The 12,500-nt window shown below is 35.7% G+C and overlaps 3 non-coding genes and 2 pseudogenes across 3 annotated transcripts; all 5 read left to right on the top strand.

The window, feature by feature from the left end:
* LOC113075539 (uncharacterized) overlaps positions 1 to 105 on the top strand; it is a 109-nt pseudogene extending 4 nt beyond the window's left edge.
* Positions 106 to 6,955: 6,850 nt separating this feature from the next.
* On the top strand, positions 6,956 to 7,074 carry LOC113075536 (5S ribosomal RNA). Its single transcript, XR_003280974.1, has one exon. It is a non-coding gene; the product is annotated as a 5S ribosomal RNA (ribosomal RNA).
* Positions 7,075 to 8,009: 935 nt separating this feature from the next.
* On the top strand, positions 8,010 to 8,127 carry LOC113075511 (5S ribosomal RNA). The gene has a single exon (XR_003280959.1). It is a non-coding gene; the product is annotated as a 5S ribosomal RNA (ribosomal RNA).
* A 382-nt stretch (positions 8,128 to 8,509) lies between these two features.
* On the top strand, positions 8,510 to 8,627 carry LOC113075506 (5S ribosomal RNA). The gene has a single exon (XR_003280954.1). It is a non-coding gene; the product is annotated as a 5S ribosomal RNA (ribosomal RNA).
* A 518-nt stretch (positions 8,628 to 9,145) lies between these two features.
* On the top strand, positions 9,146 to 9,263 carry LOC113075529 (uncharacterized; annotated as a pseudogene).
* Positions 9,264 to 12,500: the final 3,237 nt, after the last annotated feature.

Here is a 12,500-nt window from a genome sequence, read left to right as displayed (position 1 = left end):
ACGGCAATACCAACCTGGCTATGCCTGATCTCGGAAGCTAAGCAGGTTTGGGCCTTGTTAGTACTTGGATGGGCGACTGCCTGGGAATACCAGGTGCTTTAAGCTTTTTGGACATTTTTCACTTAGTATATAATAATTTTGCCAAAAAATAGAGTGAATGCCCGATCTATGAATATTAGCAGGTTTGGGCCTGGTTAGTACATGGATGGGAGACTGCCTGGGAATACCAGGTGCTTTAATCTTTTTGGAAAATTTCAGGAATTATATAATAATCTTTCATAAAAAAAAGAGTCAATGCCCGATCTCTGAATCTTAGCAGATTTAGGTCTGGTTAGTACTTGGATGGGAGACCGCCTGGGAATACCAGGTGCTGTAAGCTTTTTGGACATTTTTCACTTAGTATATAATAATTTTGCCAAAAAATAGAGTCAATGCCCGATCTCTGAATATTAGCAGGTTTGGGCCTGGTTAGTACATGGGTGGGAGACTGCCTGGGAATACCAGGTGCTTTAATCTTTTGGAAAATTTCACGAATTATATAATAATCTTTAATAAAAAAAAAAAAAAAAAGTCAATGCCCGATCTCTGAATCTTAACAGGTTAAGGTCTGGTTAGTACTTTGATGAGAGACTGCCTAGGAATACCAGGTGCTTTAAGCTTTTGGGTTTTCTTTCCTACTTATATAATGTACTGGCGATTAGATTGGCTGGTCTTTAAATAGCCATCTCTTTGCAGCAATCTTCGCTTACGGCCATACCAACCTGTGCAACCCTGTTCATTGTAGTGGTACAATCCAGGAAGTGCAAGTGTGTGTAGAAAGGACGGAAGCTAACTCATGTATTGTTTGTTTGTTTATTATTTTTTATTATTAGAATTAATTGTAAGAGGAGTTTTTCTTTATCTATTTAATACGTTTTAAACCACGAACCAGCAGCTTCATGCTGTCTGGGGAGTGGTTTAATTTTTTATTTTTTATTCAGAATGAGTGAAATGGATCAACTGCTTGTTTCACAACTTGCAACAAATTTGAAACAAGCTAATGCAATTGACCAAGGCAAAGGATTAAGACAAGGAGAAGGGATGATGGCGAAAGAAATGAAGAAACAAAGGATCTATTCAAAAGAAGCTACAGCAATAATTGACATCAGTAAAGTGCTTAATGGAGGAGCGGAGGACATGATTAGAGCAATAAAGGAAAAAGTGAGCGTGGAAAAAATTCTTGCGGTAAGACCAAAGACTAATAAACAATATGAAGTGAATTTTGAAACGGAGGAAGTTTGTGATGGACTGTTAAATGGTTTGCAAATTAAAGGACAAATATGTGATGTTAAAAAACTCTAGGACAGAGAATATGTAGTCTCGTTCATGCATCTGCCTGTGTATTTAGATGATGATGACATAACCTCGAAATTGGAAGGATGGGGAGTTACTCCCATAACAGAGATAAGGAGGAGGTTTTACCCAGGAACGGAGATAGAGGATGGGACAAGATTTGTTAAGGTTAAGTTCCCAAAGGAGGTGGCATCATTGCCATATAGTACAAGGTTTGAGACAACTGAAGGCTCACAGTACTTCAGGATAATACACAGTAGGCAGGTCAAAACTTGTAGATTGTGTTTAAGTCCAGAACATATCATCAAAGACTGTCCTGAGTTCAGATGTTTTAAATGCAATGATCAAGGACATTTCTCAAGAGACTGTACAGCAATTGAATGTCCAGACTGTGGCAAACCTCTTAATATATGTGAATGCTGGATGGAAGGTAACGAGAAGCAATCAGAGGAGCAACAAAGTATGGACAGGCAGGTGCAAGATGAGATTGCAGAAACCACAGAGACTTTTGAACCAATGGAAAACAAACAACAAAAGCAAATAGAATATATGGAAAATCAGAAGTTGAAGGACCAAAGTCACCAGGATGGAGAAGTAAACAGAATGGAGGACGATACAGAGGAGGGAGAAGATGGAGAAACCGAACAGAATGGTGCAAATGACAAGGAAGTAAATGATGAAAAGGAGAGCGATGAGGTGGAGGAACTGGATATGGAACAACAGGAGGCAAGGAAAGAAATAGAAAAGGTTGGAAAAATGATAAGAAAAAAAAAATGAAGGTAAAGCCAAATCTTAATGTTGCTAGAAAGAAAAAGATGATTGAAATAGATAAAAAGAAGTTGGGATTGATACAAGAACAAGATTGTGAGAGAGACTGAAGATGAATGGTTTTAAATGCTTATTTTTTATTGGTATGGTTTTAAACTTTGTGAGTTTAAATGCAAGAGGTTTAATGAGTGTAAAGAAATTTGAGATGGTAAAAGAACTATGCAAAAAGCAGGATGTGATAATTTTACAAGAAACAAACTGGAAAGACGAAATGATTGAGGATGTGAAAAAGAGATGGAAAGGACAAATGTTTTATAATAATGGTGATGGAAGGATAGGAAGGGGGGTAGCCATTTTAATAAAGGAAAATGTTGAAATTAATTCATATGAAGTCTATAATGACAAAAAAGGCAAATGTGTTGGGATTAATATTAAGAAAGATGATCATGAATTTGTGATAATTAATTTGCATGCACCCACCCAAGAGGGAGAAAAAAAAACATTTTTTGAGGGATTAAGGATTTTAATAAAGACATATAAAAACGTTATTTTAGTTGGGGATTTTAATACTGTTTTTAGTAAGATGGACATGGCAGATGGGATGGTTTTTAGAACAGATATGGGAAGGAAAGAGTTAAAAGAAATGATGGAGGAAAGAAATTTGATAGATGTTTGGAGGGAAAACCATGAAAGGAAAAGAGAATTTTCCAGAAGACAACTGGTTGGGAATTTTATGTGTCAGACAAGAATCGATTTTATTTTAAGTGAAAGGGATATGGAATTTTTTTGGGGGGACATTTGTTATAAGGATACCAGTTTGAGTGATCACAAAATGCTTTTATGGAATATTTACTTTAGTAAAGAAAAAAAAGGGCCTGGAGTGTGGATACTAAATTCAGAAATTTTGACAAGTGAAAGTTATAGAATAGGAATTGAGGAAATATTAGACAAAGAAAAAGAGGACGGAATGTACTTTGAAGATAAACGATTATGGTGGCAAAATGTAAAATATGAAATAAGAAAATATTCTATAAACCATAGCAAATTGGTACAGAAAGTTAAAAAAGCAAAGGAGCTGGAAATAAGGAAAAAACTCAGAAAAGAGACAAATAAAAGTGAAGTAAATATAAAACAGATAATACTTTTGGAGGAAGAGTTACGGAAAATTGAGGAAGAAAAGTGTAAAGGAGCTATTATAAGGAGTAAGGCAAAAAACACAATTGCAGGAGAAAAATGTACAAAATTTTTCTTTAATTTGGAAAAAAGTAGAGGCAAAGCAAAGTTAATAAAAGAATTAAAAAATAAAAAAGGAGAAATAGTCAAAGACATAAGTGGAATTTTAACAGAGGTCAAAGACTATTATGAGGGGCTTTTTGAAACAAAAGGAATTGACGAAAAAGCAAAAAATCAGTTATTAGAGAGTGTTACAGCTAAAGTAAGTAGAGAAGATAAAAAGGAATGTGATAGAGAAATTAGTGAAGAGGAAATTGTACAAGCTATCAATAGTTTAAAAGGAAACAAAAGCCCGGGGACAGATGGGATAGTAAATGAATTTTATAAAGTTTTTAAAGAGAAGATAAGTGGGATTTTAAAGGAAGTATATAAGGAGATTTTTGATAAAAGAGAATTGGATCAGAGGATGAGTATAGGGTTGATTAAATTAATTTATAAAAGGAAAGGAAGTAAAAATAATTTGAGTAATTTTAGACCAATAACAATGTTAAACACAGATTTAAAAATACTATCTAAAATTCTTGCAAATAGAATGAAAAATATTTTACCCAAAATTATAGTGACTAATCAGGCATATGGTGTAAGAGGGAGAGATATTGCTGATATAACGAGTGGTGTAAGAGACATAATAAGCTATTTAAATGAAACACAGAAGGATGGATATGTTGTTAATTTAGATTTTGAAAAGGCTTTTGATAGGGTAGAATATGATTTTTTTATTTGCAATTTTAGAACGTTTTGGTTTTGGAAAGAATTTTAAGGAATGGATAACAATTTTATATAATAACATAATGACGAGAGTGACGTGTAATGGTTTCTTAACAGAACCTTTTAGAATAACAAGATCAATAAGGCAAGGATGTCCACTCTCTGCACAGCTATATACTTTGGTAGCAGAGCCTTTAGGTTTAATGATTAAGAAAAATAAAAGCATTCAAGGTATTAAAATAGAAGAAGGTAAAGAAGAGAAAAAGATATTCCAATATGCAGACGACACGACACTGATTTTAAAAGACTTAGAAAGTATGAAGGAAGTCATGAGAAATGTAGAGAGGTATGGTAAAGGTACAGGTGCAAGAGTTAATGGAGAAAAAACTGTGTACAAGAAGTTTGGAAAGGTACCAAATTTAGGAGGAGTTTTTAATTTTGAGGAGGTGAAGGAAACAAAAATTTTGGGTGTGACTTTAGGAAAAGATGAGAAAGGGGCAAGAGAAAGAATGTTTGAAAAGTTGTTGGGGGAAATGGAAATGAGATTAATTTTTTGGAGGGGAAGATTTTTAAGTTTGAAAGGGAAAATTTTAGTGGTTAATGCTTTAATGTTATCCAAAATGTGGTATATTTTAATGGTGAGCGCAATGCCAAGATGGGTGGAAGTAAGAATAAAAAGATGTGTTTTAGATTTTATTTGGGAGAAGAAACCCCCAAGAGTTGCTTATAACACTCTGATAGGACAGGCTGATAAAGGAGGAATGGGATTATCTGATGTAGAATTAAAAAAGAAAAGTATGAGAATTAAAGTTGTGAAAAAGTATATAGATGATCAAGAAAAAGGAGAATGGAAAGATACAATGAAATACTATTTGGACAAATGTGGTAATGTTAAACTAGGGGACAGTGTTTTATGGATGAAAATGAAAGCATGGATGTTTGAAAGAATACCAGATTTTTATAAAGAAGTTTTAAAAGCTTGGGGTTTTTTTCTCTCAAAGGTTGATTTTATACCTGGAGGAAGGAAATAGATTTTAAACCAACCATTGTTTTTTAATAAGCATATTGTGAAAATGGTGGGAGGTTGGGTTTGCAAGACTAAGGGATATTATGTATGAGATAAGAGAGGGTTTTTTTTACCAGTGCAAGTAATTACTGATGAGTTGGATGAAGCCAAAGAAGAGTATGACATAAACAATGTAAAGAAACTATATAAAGAAATTAAAAGTGCAATACCAAAAGCGTGGATAAATGAAATACAGAAGGAAGAAAAAGAGGAAGGAAAGACTGAAGTGTATTTTGTTAATCAAAATAAAAGAATAGGGTTTAGTTTAGGGAATGTGAAAATGTTTTATCAGGTTTTAAGGGAAGAGATTTTTAAAAAACCAAATTCAAATGATATGTGGTTAAGAAACTTCAATGGCTTGAAAGAGGAAGAAATATGGAAAAATATGAGGGGAGTACTGGTGAGCACAAATTTGGAGTGTCTTGATTATTTTATAAGGCATAATGTAATATGGTCGGAAATGAGGTTGTGCATTATAAAAAAAAAGAACAAAGTGCATTAAGTAAGGTTTGTAAAAAACAAGATGAGGGTTTGTTGCATTTGTTTTTACTGTGTGAGGAATTAGGATCTTTTTTTAAGGTTTTAAAAGAAATAGTGAATGACCTAGGGGAAAGAAAAGAAGATCAAGATTGGCAAAAAACATTTACGTTTGGAAAGGAGGAAAAGTGTAAGAATAAAATCATGATCAATTTGTTAATTATTTTGGCAAAAAATGCTATATGGAAAAGAAGAAATATAGTTAAGAACAGGTCTGTTCGTATTGTGTGGACATTGTATAAGCATATGGTGGAAGATTATATGTTTACATTGTGTAAATATTGGAGACTGGAGGGAAAAGCAGAGATGTTTATAAAAATGTTTTCTTCTCAGGTACAGAACATTCTTTTGAAACATGACATAAATGTATCTGTTTGAAAAAAAGTGTAAAATAGCAAATGCCACAAATGGGATAATGTAGAAGAAAAATATTTATAAGTATGAATGTATTTTTTATTTTTGTTTTTTTGTTTTGTTGTTGTTTTTAATTGGAATGTGAAACTCTGTATTTAGGAGAAACATAATGTATTATTTTCTGAACTTAATAAAAAAAAAAAAAAAAAAAAAAAAAAAAAGCTATGCCCGATCTCGTCTGATCTCGGAAGCTAAGCAGGTTTGGGCCTGGTTAGTACTTGGATGGGAGACCGCCTGGGAATACCAGGTGCTGTAAGCTTTTTGGACATTTTTCACTTAGTATATAATAATTTTGCCAAAAAATATAGTCAATGCTCGGTCCCTGAATATTAGCAGGTTTGGGCCTGGTTAGTACATGGATGGGAGACTGCCTGGGAATACCAGGTGCTGTAAGCTTTTTGGACATTTTTCACTCAGTATATAATAATTTTGCCAAAAAATAGAGTCAATGCCCGATCTCTGAATATTAGCAGGTTTGGGCCTGGTAGTACATGGATGGGAGACTGCCTGGGAATACCAGGTGCTTTAATCTTTTTGGAAAATTTCACGAATTATATAATAATCTTTCGTTAAAAAAAAAAAAAAGAGTCAATGCCCGATCTCTGAATCTTAGCAGGTTTAGGTCTGGTTAGTACTTGGATGGGAGACCGCCTGGGAATACCAGGTGCTGTAAGCTTTTTGGACATTTTTCACTTAGTATATAATAATTTTGCCAAATAATAGAGTCAATGCCCGATCTCTGAATCTTAGCAGGTTTAGGTCTGGTTAGTACTTTAATGAGAGACTGCCTAGGAATACCATTTGCTTTAAGCTTTTGGGTTTTCTTTACTACTTATATAATGTACTGGCGATTAGATTGGCTGCTCTTTAAATAGCCCTCTCTTTGCAGCAGTCTTCGCTTACGGCCATACTAACCTGGCTATGCCCGATCTCGTGTGATCTCGGAAGCTAAGCAGGTTTAGGCCTGGTTAGTACTTGGATGGGAGACCGCCTGGGAATACCAGGTGCTGTAAGCTTTTTGGACATTTTTCACTAAGTATATAATAATTTTGCCAAAAAATAGAGTCAATGCCCGATCTCTGAATATTAGCAGGTTTGGGCCTGGTTAGTACATGGATGGGAGACTGCCTGGGAATACCAGGTGCTTTAATCTTTTGGAAAATTTCACGAATTATATAATAATCTTTCATTAAAAAAAAAAAAAGAGTCAATGCCCGATCTCTGAATCTTAGCAGGTTTAGGTCTGGTTAGTACTTGGATGGGAGACCGCCTGGGAATACCAGGTGCTGTAAGCTTTTTGGACATTTTTCACTTAGTATATAAAAATTTTGCCAAATAATAGAGTCAATGCCCGATCTCTGAATCTTAGCAGGTTTAGGTCTGGTTAGTACTTGGATGGGAGACCGCCTGGGAATACCAGGTGCTGTAAGCTTTTTGGACATTTTTCACTTAGTATATAATAATCTTGCATAAAAAAAAGAGTCAATGCCCGATCTCTGAATCTTAGCAGGTTTAGGTCTGGTTAGTACTTGGAGGGGAGACCGCCTGGGAATACCAGGTGCTGTAAGCTTTTTGGAAATTTTTCACTTAGTATATAATAATTTTGCCAAAAAATATAGTCAATGCCCGATCTCTGAATATTAGCAGGTTTGGGCCTGGTTAGTACATGGATGGGAGACTGCCTAGGAATACCAGGTGCTTTAATCTTTTGGAAAATTTCACGAATTATATAATAATCTTTCATTAAAAAAAAAAAAAAAAAGAAAAAAAAAGAAAGAGTCAATGCCCAATCTCTGAATCTTAGCAGGTTTAGGTCTGGTTAGTACTTTGATGAGAGACTGCCTAGGAATACCAGGTGCTTTAAGCTTTTGGGTTTTCTTTCCTACTTATATAATGTACTGGCGATTAGATTGGCTGCTCTTTAAATAGCCCACTCTTTGCAGCAGTTTTCGCTTACGGCCATACCAACCTGGCTATGCCCGATCTCGTCTGATCTCGGAAGCTAAGCAGGTTTGGCCTGGTTAGTACTTGGATGGGAGACCGCCTGGGAAAACCAGGTGCTGTAAGCTTTTTGGACATTTTTCACTTAGTATATAATAATTTTGCCAAAAAATAGAGTCAATGCCCGATCTCTGAATATTAGCAGGTTTGGGCCTGGTTAGTACATGGATGGGAGACTGCCTGGGAATACCAGGTGCTTTAATCTTTTTGGAAAATTTCACAAATTATATAATAATCTTTCATTAAAAAAAAAAAAAAAAAAATAAAAAAAGAAAGAGTCAATGCCCAATCTCTGAATCTTAGCAGGTTTAGGTCTGGTTAGTACTTTGATGAGAGACTGCCTAGGAATACCAGGTGCTTTAAGCTTTTGGGTTTTCTTTCCTACTTATATAATGTACTGGCGATTAGATTGGCTGCTCTTTAAATAGCCCACTCTTTGCAGCAGTTTTCGCTTACGGCCATACCAACCTGGCTATGCCCGATCTCGTCTGATCTCGGAAGCTAAGCAGGTTTGGCCTGGTTAGTACTTGGATGGGAGACCGCCTGGGAATACCAGGTGCTGTAAGCTTTTTGGACATTTTTCACTTAGTATATAATAATTTTGCCAAAAAATAGAGTCAATGCCCGATCTCTGAATATTAGCAGGTTTGGGCCTGGTTAGTACATGGATGGGAGACTGCCTGGGAATACCAGGTGCTTTAATCTTTTTGGAAAATTTCACAAATTATATAATAATCTTTCATTAAAAAAAAAAAAAAAAAAAGAGTCAATGCCCGATCTCTGAATATTAGCAGGTTTGGGCCTGGTTAGTACATCGGTGGGAGACTGCCTGGGAATACCAGGTGCTTTAATCTTTTGGAAAAATTCACGAATTATATAATAATCTTTCATTAAAAAAAAAAAAAAAAAAAGAGTCAATGCCCGATCTCTGAATCTTAGCAGGTTTAGGTCTGGTTAGTACTTTGATGAGAGACTGCCTAGGAATACCAGGTGCTTTAAGCTTTTGGGTTTTCTTTCCTACTTATATAATGTACTGGCGATTAGATTGGCTGGTCTTTAAATAGCCCTCTCTTTGCAGCAGTCTTCGCTTACGGCTATACCAACATGGCTATGCCCGATCTCGTCTGATCTCGTAAGCTAAGCAGGTTTGGCCTGGTTAGTACTTGGATGGGAGACCGCCTGGGAATACCAGGTGCTGTAAGCTTTTTGGACATTTTTCACTTAGTATATAATAATTTTGCCAAAAAATAGAGTCAATGACCAATCTATGAATATTAGCAGGTTTGGGCCTGGTTAGTACATGGATGGGAGACTGCCTGGGAATACCAGGTGATTTAATCTTTTTGGAAAATTTCACGAATTATAATAATAATCTTGCATAAAAAAAGAGTCAATGCCCGATCTCTGAATCTTAGCAGGTTTAGGTCTGGTTAGTACTTGGATGGGAGACCGCCTGGGAATACCAGGTGCTGTAAGCTTTTTGGACATTTTTCACTTAGTATATAATAATTTTGCCAAATAATAGAGTCAATGCCCGATCTCCGAATCTTAGCAGGTTTAGGTCTGGTTAGTACTTTGATGAGAGACTGCCTAGGAATACCAGGTGCTTTAAGCTTTTGGGTTTTCTTTCCTACTTATATAATGTACTGGCGATTAGATTGGCTGCTCTTTAAATAGCCCTCTCTTTGCAGCAGTCTTCGCTTACGGCCATACCAACCTGAGGGCGCTAGAGAGCTAGTGTGAAACAGGAAGTGAGGTGGCAATATAAGGGTGAAGAAGGTTCACCCAAAATTGTTTGGTGTGTGTTTGTTTTTTGGTTATTTGAGTCTTAATAATTGTTTTTTGTTTAAATTTTTGGGTTATTTTTATTACTTGGATCATTTTATTTTTCCTTTTTTTTGTTTGTTTTTTGTTTTCCTTATTTTTGAAAAATGGACGGAACTACGGCAACAGACACGGACTTGGCACGAGGAACACGGCGGCAAATGGCAAACGGACTGGAAAAACTCAACAAGAAAAGGATGGGCCTGAAAGGAGATAGAAAAGAACCTACACCAAAGAAGCTACAGTAGTAGTGGATTTGACTGAAGTGCATGAAGGAAAGCTGAAGACATAATACAAGCGCTGAAAGATAAGTTGCATGTGACAAAAATATTGGCTGTAAGACCCAAAATGTTGAAGGAGTACGAAATTACATTTGAAAAGGAAGAAGATATTGAAAATCTGAACGAAGGATTGATGATTAAAGGAAAACTACGTTAAATTAAAAAATTGAATAACAGAGAATTTGTTGTCTCGTTCATGCATTTGCCCGCTTACCTGGATGATGCAGAGATTCTACAGAAGCTGGAGGGATGGGGGGTTACTCCGGTCTCTCAGATAAGAAGAAGATTTTATACCGGCACCAACATAGAAGATGGAACAAGGTTCCTTAAGGTACAGTTCCCAAAAGAAGTGGCCTCCTTGCCCTACAGTACTCGATTTGAAATGGAGGATGGTCCTCAATACTATAGAGTGATACATAGCAAGCAGGTGAAAACCTGCAGGTTGTGTATGAGCCCTGATCATGTGATGAAGGACTGCCCAGACTTTAAATGTAATAAAAGCTCGGAAACAGGCCACTTCGCGAGGGACTGTAAGGTGGTGAGGTGTCCAGAATGCAATTGTGTACTGGACAAATGCGAGTGCTGGTATGGAGACCAGCACAATGAAGAAGAGAGGGGGAGTGGGCAGATGCATGAGACAGACAATGAAGAGGAGCAAAGGGAAGACACCGGAGCAAGGCAAAGAGAGGACAATGTAAGCAAGGACAATGACAATGAGATTGAAAAGACTGGTTTAACACAGGACATTGTGGAAATGGAGGTACAGATGGAGTTTAATGCGGTTGGACAAGTAGAAACAGAGGAACCAGAAGAGACTGAATGGATAGGTGAGACGGAAAGAAAAGACAAAGACAGTGAAAACCTGGGCGGAGACAGCACTGCAGGAACATCCAATAAAAGAAGAAGAAAAGTTAAGGTAATACCCAATTTGGAGAAAGCTAAAAATAAAATGTGTAAGCAAAGTAATGAGGAGAAACAAGACTGTGGAAGAAGTGCAAAAGAGGGGGAGGAAATAGGATAACAAAATTATGATGCTAAAGTTTGTACTTTTATCTTTTTTAATTGTGTTGAAAATTGTTACTTTTAATGCAAGAGGGTTAATGAATGGTGTGGAATTTGAAAAAGTCAAGGAACTGTGCAGGGATGAAGATGTGATTTTATTGCAAGAAACGAATTGGAAAGAGAGTGTAATGGAGGATTTTAAAAAAAGATGGGAAGGGGAATTATTTTTTAATAATGCGGAGGGAAAAATAGGAGGAGGAGTTGCGATGTTAATAAGAAAAGATAGAGATATCAGGTCAAAGCAAATGTATAATGACACACAAGGAAAATGCATGGCTTTAGAAATTAAGATGGATGAAGATGATTTTATTTTAGTAAACGTACATGCTCCAAATGAAGAAATAGAAAAGAAAAATATTTTAATATAATAGTTGAGTTAATGGAAAAATGGAAGAGGGTAATAATTGCGGGGGATTTTAACACTGTTTTTAGTAAATGGATATGGCTAACTGAATGGTTTTTAAATCGGATGGCGGAAGAAAGGAGTTAATGTCATTGATGGGAGAGTATAACATGATTGATGTGTGGAGAGAAAGAAATGGGAAAAAGAGGGAATTTACAAGAAGACAGCTGGTAGGGAATTTTATGTGTCAAACTAGGATAGACTACTTTTTATGTACTAGGAATTTGGAATGTTTTATTGATGGAGTGTTTTATAAAGAAACGACCTTAAGTGATCACAAAATGGTGCAAATGAGAATGGATTTTAAAAAGGATATGAGGGGATTTTAAACACTGAAGTTTTAAAGGAAGAAAGTTTTAAAAAAGAGATAGAAAATAAATTTGATGAGGGGAAAAAAAGACTTGATGTGCATAGAAGATGAAAGGCAATGGTGGGAAAACATGAAATATGACATAAATAAATATGTTATGAATTACTGTAAATTGTTACAAAAGGTAAAAAGAACAAAGGAACAAGAAATAAGAAAGACGTTAAGAGAGGAGTTGAATAAAAATGAAGTTAACGTGCCAAGAGTAATTGAAGTGGAGGAAAAGTTGAGGAAAATAGAAGAAGGGAAACATAAAGGGGCGACGTTAAGAAGTAAAGCTAAGTATACACTAGAAGGGGAGAAATGTAGTAGATCCTTTTTTAACCTTTAGAAAAGCAGGGTGAACGGGAATAATTAAAGAACTTAGGAATAAGGAAGGACAAGCTGTTTTAAGCACAGAAGGGAATTTTAAAGGAAATAAGCACATATTATGAAGAACTTTTTTAGATCAGAGGAAGGGAATGAGGAAAAAAGGAAATTTTGTTACAACAGATAACACAAAAA

Source organism: Carassius auratus, unplaced genomic scaffold, assembly GCF_003368295.1.
Source record: "Carassius auratus strain Wakin unplaced genomic scaffold, ASM336829v1 scaf_tig00017136, whole genome shotgun sequence".
Lineage (NCBI taxonomy): Eukaryota > Metazoa > Chordata > Actinopteri > Cypriniformes > Cyprinidae > Carassius > Carassius auratus.
This window is presented reverse-complemented; position numbering and strand designations above follow the sequence as displayed.